The following is a 6,306-nucleotide window of genomic DNA, read 5'->3' as shown; positions in this document are numbered from 1 at the left end:
ATATTCTGTAGTACATTGACTAGATCAAGTGGGTTGTTCAATGCAGTGAGGTTTTCATGCATTGCCTAATACATATTTTTCATATTATGTAAATGAACACAACTCATTGAACACAAAATTGTGTTTTTCATGCTGTGAACTGTGTCGGTAGCTCAAATTAATAGGTTTATTTTCTCTCTCTCTCTCTCTGTGAGGCACAACAAAATAATTTAGTGATGCTGAAAACATTCCCTTCTCCTCCAGAACTGCCTTGGAATCACCTTCCCTTTGTAGATTAATCTGCCCCTGTGTCTCTACGAGGAAAATATAGTTTCTATGAAAAAAACACATTTTTTTAATTAAAGGGACTGAACAGAATAGGTTACTCAGACATAGGTCAGAGGTTTGTTACAGGAGTGGGTGGGTGAGATTCTGTGGCCTGCGTTGTGCAGGAGGTCAGACTAGATGATCATAATGGTCCCTTCTGACCTTAAAGTCTCTGAGAATAGCCACATGAGGATGACACATCAGGAATGCAAAGCAACAGGTTCCTGGTTTGCACATTGATGGTGACAAGGGATTGAACTCGACTCCCCTCTTTTCACAGACACATTTGTTTTATTCTCTGAGGTCAAACATCAGTTTAAATGTTGTACTTAGTCCTCTGCCTTGTAGCTTCAACAGCCGCAGATGCAAGATGAGTTACTGCAGCCTAGACCTTGTGTCCGTGTTTAGGTGGTTTTCACCTAAACGTTCAAGCAGCTCACAGCAATGTCCCGAGCTCCCCAAGTGCCACTGACAGCTGAGTTCTTCCTGCCCACTGAGCCCAGCCCAGACAGTGGGTGGGGGGTGAGTTTGTACCCGAATAACTGACAGAGCCAAGCAAGGAGCAAAGAAATGTTTGCTCCGGTCACTAGGTCTCTGTTTCTATTGCTCGTTGTCTCTCTCCCCTTCCCTGATAAGGAGCAACGGTAAGAGAAGAAGAGGTTAAAACATGTGCTAGGTGGTGGCTGGGTTTGGATGACAAATTTAAAACCATCTCAGTGCCCTCTAGTGTGACACTGACACCATCAGATTCTCACCTTTCACTCACACGTCATTAATAACAGTTTCCCTGAACTACTTTGCTGTGATTATTTCAATGGCTCCCACAATGGAGTGCAAGGTCACAGCAGGGAAAGGGTTTTACTGCGGCACCTGGGAGCAGTTGAGTTTCATGTTCAGGCTGTGGTATGAGTTCCTCCAGGTTTCTCGTAAGCACACAGGGACCTTCGCGGGTGCTCTCGATACAGGAATGGTCCCGACATGATAAAGTGATGGGAATTGCCTTTCCCTTTTTTATATTTGTATTTCCAATGACATTTCTGTTTGTGATTTCGTTTTGCTTTGTATAACTGTGTTTTCTCCAGGATTTGATATTTATTAAAAAAGAAGAATAAGGCCTCAAGGCACCAGATGGAGGAGCAGGTTGGGGGCTAGAACTGCTAAGAGAGCGAGAGTAGCAGGTTTTCTGTATTGTTTCCTGCCCTCATTTTTCTTGACTAGTTTCTCTTCTGCACAAAATTTGCAATTTTTTTAAATGTGAGCCTGGCGAGCTCAGTTGGTCGACCATCAGACTTTTAATCTGAGGGTCCAGGGTTCAAGTCCCTTGTCAGGCTAAAAAACACTTTCCCCTGTGACATCCCCAAAGAGTTTTAGAAAGACTCTCCTTGACTTTCATTTTTCCTTTTCAGGACATGGCCTTTCCTAGGAAGGGCCCTTTACTGCCTGGGACTGAAGGTGCTACTGCCTCACCTGTCCACTGGCCTCACAGTCTGGAGGAAGAAAGGCCTCTGGCCTGCAGCAAAGTGCTGGGTGCTGACTTTTTGAGCAAATGCAGGGCTGGCCAGAGAGGCATGTTCCCACTGAGTCCTCCCTGCCAGAAAAAATTGTCCCCCACAGACAGGGGCGGCTCCAGGCCCCAGCACACCAAGTGCGTGCTTGGGACATCAAGCCGCGGGGGGTGCTCTGCCGGTCGCCACGCAGGCTGCCTTCGGCGGCGTGCCTGTGAAGGGTCCGCTGGTCCTGCGACTTCGGCGGACCTCCCGCAGGCAAGCCGCCGAAGGCAACCTGCCTGCCGTGCTTGGGGCAGCAAAATGCCTAGAGCCGCCCCTGCCCACAGAGTCCTCCCTGCTGGAAGTCTACAGTAATCAACAGGTGCTCTGCTGGTCCCATGGTGTAAGGGCCAGCACTCAGGACTTTGAATCCTGCAATCTGAGTTGAAGTCTCAGTGGAATCTGAGAACAATTCCTGTGCCACAAACCCTGCTGGGTCTTCCAAGGCTCTGTCTTGCTTTCTCAAAGGCCATGAAAGCCACTACAAAAAGGTTTTTTTTCTCCAGCTGATAATAGCTCACCTTAACTGATCACTCTCGTTATAGTGTGTATGGCAACAGCCAATTTTTCATGTTCTGTGTGTGTGTGTGTGTGTATGTATATATATATATATATATATATATATATCTTCCTGCTGTATTTTCCACTGCATGCATCCAATGAAGTTGGTTTTAGCCCAGGAAAGCTTATGCTCAAATAAATTTGTTAGTTTCTAAGGTGCCACAAGAACTCCTTGTTCTTTTTGCAGATAAATTAATGGAGGTTAAGTCCATGAATGGCTATTAGCCAGGATGGGTAAGGAATGCTGTCCCTAGCCTCTGTTTGTCACAGGGTGGAGATGGATGGCAGAAGAGAGATCACCTGATCATTGCCTTTTAGGTTCAGTCCCTCTGGGGCACCCGCCATTGGCCACTGTTGGCAGATAGGATGTGAGGTTGGATGGACCTTTGGTCTGACCCAATATGGCCATTCTTATGGTCTTATGAAGGGAGGGGCAGAGCCCTGTGACAGAGTTTCTGTAGTGTAGTGGTTATCACGTTTGCTTGACACGTAAAAAGTCCCTGGTTCAGAAACATGATGGCTTAATTTTCCCAGCTCCTAGTGTCCTATCCCTACTGTTGTAGGAGCAGCAGTGATTTCTATGCTGAAAAGGTCTCTTATACGTCCCCTGCTCCCACTTTTGTCTCCTGTCCCTCTCTGAATGCCTGTGAAGTGGTTTTCCCCCTCCTGCTCCCTCCTGGAATGCTGGTGGGATGAATGGGCTGGTTGAAGAGCAGAAGAGCTCCCAGGTAGACAAGGTGTCTGGGACTCTAATTAGGCAGTGCTCACACACCCAGAGCATGGACACTGCCCAAGGTGGAGTGTGACCAACCAGATGCAGCCAAGTCATCTCTAGTCGCAGGCCATGAGGTGCAGGCCCTTAAAAGGGGAAGGGGCCCTGTGCTCAGGAGAGCACTCACAAGCTTGTACCTCCAGTGAAGGCCCTTTGCCCGGACCGCCTGGCCAGTGGTTCTCTGCGTTGTATTTCATTGTGCCTCAGGGAGACTTACCTTCATCGCACCATCCATAGCTGCCCTGTGGGACACTTACTTTGCAGAATCCTGACATCTCCAGTTCCCTGCCAGTCCTGGGAGGGTGAGTATGCGAGTGTGAGTGTGACACCCCCTCCACCCCGCTTCTTCTTTTGAGCTTAGCTGTCAGTATAATAAACATGCTGCTTTCTGCCAAACTCTGGTGTGTCATTAGTTCTCCCTACGCTGACTAGCTGGCCCAATTTTGGGTAACACCTGCGATAAACTCAACCCCTGCATGGCAGAGGGTGGTGAAATGAGCTGAGAAAAAAGCCTTGGCATCAGCAGGGGAAAGCTAGAGGACCTTGGCCAGTCACCTTTTGAAGCCTTGTGGCTTGGCTTCCTCTGAACGTGGAGATTGGCCTATGGCGTCCGGCTCTTCCTGCTGCCTCCTCTGTGTGACTTGCCAAAGGAGGGAGTGAGGCAAGAATGGGGCAAAAGAGGAAAGTCGAGCTGAGGAAGGCAGGGCAGAAGCTAAGCACCTCAGTGCGGCTAAGTGGGGTTAGTAGAGCACCACCAGTTGTTCTGCAAAGCCTGGGGAGGTGTGGTTGGCTGCTGGGAGGTAGAATCCTGTGCCTGCCTCTTGGCTTCCCAGGGATGGCTACTTGCAGCCCAGGAGAAGGACAGTTCTGGGTGAAAGGAAGAGAAGCAAAGCTCTGGGAGGAAATTTGGGTGTGGGGTGCTGGCTCTGCGCTGGGGGAGGGGGTTGGGATGCAGGAGGGGTGGCACTTACCCCGGGTACTGCAGCTCCCAAAGTGACCGGTACACACAACCCTCCGGCAGCAGCTCCTAGGTGGGCCGTGCCAGGGGGTCTCTGTGCACCGCTGCCTGCAGGCACTGCCCCCAGAGCTCCCATTGGCTGCAGTTCCTGGCCAATGGCCGCTGCAGAGTTGGTACTCGGGGTAGGGGCAATGAATGGAGACACTCCCCCCGCCCCGGGGATGGGGACATGCCAACCACTTCTGGGAGCGGCACGGAGGGACGGAGGCAGAGTGGGCAGGGAGCCACCTCAGTGCTGCTGGCACATCTCTGCACACCCATTGGGGGAGGGGAGCAGAGGGCCTCCATGTGCTGCCTGGGGTAGGGGCAGAGCACAGAGCTGCCTCCCGTCCCGGGTCTATTACAGGAGTGGGTGGGTGGGGTCTTTTGGCCTGCAAGGTGCAGCAGGTCGGACTAGATGATCACATTGGTCCCTTCTGACCTTAAAGGCTCTGAGTCTAAAAGGGAGAGGGAAGTAAAGGAAGTTTTTTTAAAAAATAAACCAAACTTTGTAATACCAGGATAACTCCAACAGCTCATTGCATAGTCCCGCCCCTTTCTTCCTCCATTGTGTGTTGAATGACCTGCAGGACATTGATTCTCTCATTCCCTTGGTAAACTGATACAATGTGACTGAAATTAAACCAATGCCCAGGGGAGCAAACATCATATCTCTGTATCGGCTGGGAATCGAACCCAGGTCAACTGCTTGGAAGGCAGCTATGCTCACCACTATACCACCAATGCATCTGGCAAAAGTGCCACTTATGCTTGCCTAATGAGGCTAGAGTAGCATTGAGGAGATTTTCTGCCTGTTAAAATGTACTGGATTCTCATCACTAAAAAAAAAAACACCTCCATCTTCACTTGGGTTTGAACCATCAGCCTTTCAATTAGCCACCAAAGTTGTTAATCACAGGGTATGTCTACACTACGGGATTATTCCAATTTTACAGAAACCAGTTTTTGGAAACAGATTGTATAAAGTCGAGTGCACGCGGCCACACTAAGCACATTAATTCGGCGGTGTGCATCCATGTACTGAGGCTAGCGTCAATTTCTGGAGCGTTGCACTGTGGGTAGCTATCCCATAGCTATCCCATAGTTTCCACAGTCTCTCCCGCCCATTGGAATTCTGGATTGAGATCCCAACGCCTGATGGGGCAAAAACAGTGTCGTGAGTGATGCTGGGTAAATGTCGTCAGTCAATCCTCCCTCTGTGAAAGCAACGGCAGACAATCATTTAGTGCCCTTTTCCCTGGATTGCCCAGGCACACGCCATAGCATGGCAACCATGGAGCCCGTTCAGCCTTTTTTCACTATCACCATATGTCTACTGGATGGTGCTGACAGACGCGGTACTGCAGCGCTACACAGCAGCATCCCCTTGCCTTCTGCAAGTTGGGAATGGTTGGGTCATTACACTAATTGAATATATTTCCCTATGTTAAGTTCTCCTCACACCTTCTATGGGCCATCTTAATTATCACTTCAAAAAGTTTTTTTTCCTCCTGCTAATGATAGCTCATCTCAATTGATTAGACTTTTCCTGTTCTTATGCATACTTCCACCTTTTCATGTTCTCCGTATGTATAAATATCTCCTGTCTGTATGTTCCATTCTATGCATCCGAAGAAGTGAGCTGTAGCTCACGAAAGCTCATGCTAAAATAAATTTGTTAGTCTTTAAGGTGCCACAAGTACTCCTGTTCTTTTAGCAAAGATGGTTACCAGCCATACTGTCCCATCTGCTGCTTTGCAACTTGACAATGACAATTGCCAGTTATACTGTACCATTTGCTGCTGTCATGGGTGCTCCTGGCTGGCCTCGGTGAGGTCGGCCGGGTGCGCATGGACAAAAATGGGAATGACTCCCCAGGTCATTCCCTTCCTTAAGTTTTGTCTAAAGGGAGAGTCAGTCCTGTCTGGACTATCGGGCAAGCCTACTAAAGAACCAGAGAGGCAAATGGCTGCTCCAGGTCAGAGCCCCAGACACCCCACAGAAATGATGAGCTGCATGCCATTCTAGGGAGTGCCCCTGCAACAACCCCACCCATTGCTTCCCTCCTCCCCCACCCCTCCTGGGCTACCGTGGCAGTTATCCCCCATTTGTGTGATGAAGTA

General features: G+C 49.4%; 1 non-coding gene across 1 annotated transcript; it reads right to left on the bottom strand.

Moving 5' to 3' along the window:
- Positions 1 to 4,858: 4,858 nt before the first annotated feature.
- On the bottom strand, positions 4,859 to 4,930 carry TRNAG-UCC. Its single transcript has one exon. It is a non-coding gene; the product is annotated as a tRNA-Gly (tRNA).
- Positions 4,931 to 6,306: the final 1,376 nt, after the last annotated feature.

This window comes from Mauremys reevesii, linkage group 23, assembly GCF_016161935.1.
Source record: "Mauremys reevesii isolate NIE-2019 linkage group 23, ASM1616193v1, whole genome shotgun sequence".
NCBI classification, from domain to species: Eukaryota; Metazoa; Chordata; order Testudines; family Geoemydidae; genus Mauremys; species Mauremys reevesii.
The sequence above is the reverse complement of the archived record's forward strand: the minus strand, read 5'-3'. Positions and strand labels throughout refer to the sequence as shown.